The 4,466-nt window shown below is 45.7% G+C and overlaps 1 long non-coding RNA gene across 1 annotated transcript; it reads right to left on the bottom strand.

The window, feature by feature from the left end:
- Nucleotides 1-2,416: 2,416 nt before the first annotated feature.
- Nucleotides 2,417-4,259, bottom strand: LOC121033448 (uncharacterized). Its single transcript, XR_005791913.1, has 2 exons — nucleotides 3,980-4,259; nucleotides 2,417-3,606 (listed from the first exon to the last, which is right to left on the bottom strand). It is a non-coding gene; the product is annotated as an uncharacterized LOC121033448 (long non-coding RNA).
- Nucleotides 4,260-4,466: the final 207 nt, after the last annotated feature.

Consider the following 4,466-nt stretch of genomic DNA (forward strand, 5'->3'; position numbering starts at 1 on the left):
CCCCCCCCCCCCCCCCCCCCCCCCCCCCCCCCCCCCCCCCACTGACACCTGGCAGGTCGTGTGTGCCTGAGAAGCGGCGGCTGTTCCCGAAACTGGCACTGTTGTTACCTTCTTGTTTACCCACCCACCACGGCCCCAGCCCCGAAAGGAGGCACCGTCCCCGCTGTGCAGAGGCGGAAACTGAGGCTCCTGGAGGTTCAAGTCACCTGCCCCCGGTTCCGACCTGATGGCCAAGTTTCTGCTCCTGACCACTGCACCGCATCGACTATTGGCAGCAGCAAAACTCAGTGGATAGCCCTCCCATCCTCTTGGAAGGGGGGGAAAGGTCTAGAGGCCTCCATATACGAGGGGTTGGGACACAGGGCCACAGCCACTGCCTCTTCCGCCCTCTCCCCTTTCTCAAACACTCTAATATAATCCCCAGAGTATTTGTCCCCGAGATTACTTCTTCCAAGTCATAACTTCTGTCTTACTCGTCTTTGTAGCCCTACAGACTAGCATATGAGGGCCATTTAAATACTCATGGTGTAACAGATTGGAATGCCAAACCCAGAAGGAATGCCAAACCCAGGCAACCCAGAAGGTTGCCTGTTACTGATTCTCTCTGATGTGTAGTCGGAGACAAGCGTCCAGAGCCTCACCTGTCCGTGGACCCCAGGAATGTTTGCTGAGCAAAGGTAGTAGAGAGGAGCTTGAACCCATAACCCCAAGATCAAGAGTTGCATGTTCTACTGACTAAGCCAGCCAGGTGTCCCAATATGCCTCTTTTAGAAATAACTCCCCGGGGCACCCGAGTGCCTCAGTCAGTTAAGCGTCCAACTCCCGATTTCGGCTCAGGTCATGAGCTCACAGTTGTGAGATCGAGCCCCACGTCATGCTCCGACATGAGCACAGAGCCAGCTTGGCATTCTCTCTCTCTGCCCCTCCACTGCTAGCTCTTTCTTTCTCTCTCTGTCTCTCTCGAAATAAATAAAAACTTTAAAAAATACTTCTCCACTGCAAGAAAAGGCCACAAATTTGTCCAAAATGTGTAAGGCTGTAAGCCCATGATTCACAGAGGAATACAAGTAATTTCTAAATATATGGAGAGTGAACAAAAAAGATCACTCTCACTAGAGAGCAAAGAAATGAAGAATTACAGCAACAAGGTATCATGGGGAAATACTTAAAGAATTAAAAGAATGACCCCAAATGTCAGGGGCTGTCATATACTGCTTAGAGGGGAAATGTACTACATCACGGACAGATTCAGTCTTACAGATGTTTGCCACAGTGAAATGTGGAAATAACCCTAAATGTCCTATGACTCGTAATGGATTTGAATCGGTTATAGAATACCCATATGGGGGGGGGGGGCACCTGGGTGGCTCAGTTGGTTGAGCTTCTGACTTCCGCTCAGGTCACGATCTGACAGTTTGTGAGTTTGGGCCCCACGTCAGGCTCTGTGCTGACAGCTCGGAGCCTGGAGCCTGCTTCGGATTCTGTGTCTCCCTCTCTCTCTGCCCCTAACCCACTTGCATTCTGTCTCTGTCTCTCTCAAAAATAAATAAACATTAAAAAAATTTAAAAAAATATATCTATATGGGAGAATACCACACGATTAATTAAAAAATCATGTTGTAAAAGAACATTTAATGATTGGCTATGTTAGTAAATGAAAAGTACAGTCTACATAAATAGGTGTATAATCCCAAATTGAATTTTTAACACATATAATATATTGAAAATATGCCAAAATGAAACACCATTGAGATTAGGCAGGGTTTTAATTTTCCTTCTTGTACTTTTCTGAATTCCCAGCTGCTCTACAATGTACATTAATAATCAGAATATAAATATTATTAAAATGAGACTCTTTAAGGGCTTAATTGAAGAATTCAAACACAAAACATTTCCACTTTATTTACAAATACAATAAAAACAATTCATGTCAGAATTTTCGGGTTGCTTCCACCAACAGTGAGCTTTTAATGTTAGGTGAGCAAACATCAAATGTATTCCTTCTCTTGTTTCTGCTTTTTCTCGGTAAAATGACGTCACAGGAAATAGGGGGATTGCCAGCCACACAGAAGGCTTTTTGCCTCTTTTTTTTTTTAAGTTTTTATTTATTTATTTTGAGACAGATAGAGACAGCGTGAGTGGGGGAGGGGCAGAGAGAGCAGGAGAGAGAGACAGAATCCCAAGCAGGCTCCGCACGGTCAGCGCAGAGCCCAAGGCAGGGCTCGAACTCAGGAAAGAGCGAGATCATGACCTGAGCTGAAACTGAGAGTCAGATGCTTGACCGGCAGAGCCACCCAGGCTCCCCGCCCCGGCTTTTGGCTTCTTATTAGGATTTGTTAGCAGCCACGGTCTCATGATAGGGAAGAGTGCTTTATATCTCTTCCTTAGAACACAGAGGGCTTGGTGGTTGAGTCTGAGCAACCGGGCAGTCTGTTTATAGAATAAATTGTTAAGTACAAATGGTAATGACATATAGTTGATGGCTAATACGTACCAAGTGCCTACTATGTGCCTGACATCAATCACGCCATTTCATTCTTACAAGAAAACCCACGAGGGAGTCATGACTGCATCCCCATTTGACACACAGGGACACTGCAGCAGAGAGAAGTTAAGCTACTTGCCACAGTGACACAGAAAGTCGTGGCACTACAGTGCCTACAGTGCCTAGGTGATGTGACCTTGAACTACAGTCTGAAAGGCCAGGACAGGGGCTCAAAGGTCAGCACCCAGTCAATCCCCAAGGCATGTGATGATTTGGCTGGCACCGAGCCCTCACTTCCAGGGTTTTTTTTTTGGTGTGATGAAAGCCCAAAGTAGATAGTCTCACAGCTGTGGTGCTGGCTGGCAGTCATTTTCACTGTGTCCCCATCAGGATTCAAGGTCCAGTTGTGGGGAGGTGTCATGAGCTGCCTGGCTACACCCTAGGAAGTAGAAATAAGAAAAATACAAGTGCCCTCGGCAGATTTTTTTAAACCAGCAAGTCTGAAACAAAGCAGATCCAGGTTGTTGTAGCTTTTATTACTTGTTGTCTATATACACATGAAACCCTGTAACTGACTTATAGGAATAGAGCAAAAACTTCAGACAGGGTTGGGCGTGGGGCCACTAAAATGGGCACAGGGAGGCTTTACCTTCATACGTCATCTGAGCACTAGAAATCTTGATAGCAAATTCACTTTTCGTGTTCTTGGGTTTTTTTTTTTTTTCTTTTTTATGAAAATCCTTTCAAAAAACCCTGCAAAGACAGTCAATGATTTAAGACGAACCCTGGAATGCTGGGGATAGACAGTTCTGAACCAAGGCCAGGGGGAACAGTTCTTAAAACTGACTCCTTCCTACTCCCCACAGGAGAGAAGGTGGCCACAGGCAGTCTGGGATAGAAATCCAAAGTCAGAACTCATTCTGGAGATTCCAGTTTGTTTTCTTTGCCCTTCTTTCTTTTTTCTTTTCTTCTCTTTTCTTTTCTTTCCCCCCCTCCTCCCCCCGGGGGAAGGCTTGTAAATGCTGATGGGGAAGAGTAGAGGTTTTCTGGAGAAACTCACCCAAATTTTTTTCAAAAGGCCTGTGGAAAAGTATGAGGTGCTGGACCCAAGCTTTTTCTACCTGGGTGTTTAATTAGAACAAGAAAGACCAGATCACCGTGTCCACCCCGCAGACGTCTCACCAGCCTGCACCAACCCACCAAAGCCCAGCTCAGTGGCCTGCCATAAACCCCAGGGCTGTCCTAATCCAGCCAATCCCCTTTATCCAACAACTTTAAATGACTTCCACCTTAATTTATAGCCTCAATTACCCCCAACTACGTGTTCACCAAAGTCAGGATGGTGATTCGAAAACCAATGGACTAATTCAGCTCCAAACCACCCTTGTGAAATTTACATCCTAAACGTAAATAAATAACAATCTCCCTAATATGTGGGGTCTCTTGACTGCTTTTAAAGCTATGCCTCTTTTAATGAAATTTTCACTTACTCACCCAACATATTCGTGCCTCTCAAGAGGATCTAGAACTTTAGATTAATCCAATGTTAATATTTACATGGAATTAACCTGGGTGAGGCACTGTCCTGGGCATCGGGGGTTTCGTGGTGAAAGGGCAACCACTATTTCACCTGCAAGAAGTTTATTGTCTGTTAGAGAGATGGACATAAAATAAATAACCACACAAATATTATAGCTAACGGATTGTTCTTCTGAAACAGAAAAGTAGAGGGTAAAAGAAAGCTTATAAAATGAGAATATAACTTTAGAATGGGGAGGGCGGGGCGCCTGGGTGGCGCAGTCGGTTAAGCGTCCGACTTCAGCCAGGTCACGATCTCACGGTCCGTGAGTTCGAGCCCCGCGTCAGGCTCTGGGCTGATGGCTCAGAGCCTGGAGCCTGTTTCCGATTCTGTGTCTCCCTCTCTCTCTGCCCCTCCCCCATTCATGCTCTATCTCTCTCTGTCCCAAAAAAATAAATAAAC

The sequence above is a fragment of the Herpailurus yagouaroundi genome, unplaced genomic scaffold, assembly GCF_014898765.1.
Source record: "Herpailurus yagouaroundi ecotype Mexico unplaced genomic scaffold, PumYag 159, whole genome shotgun sequence".
NCBI lineage: Eukaryota > Metazoa > Chordata > Mammalia > Carnivora > Felidae > Herpailurus > Herpailurus yagouaroundi.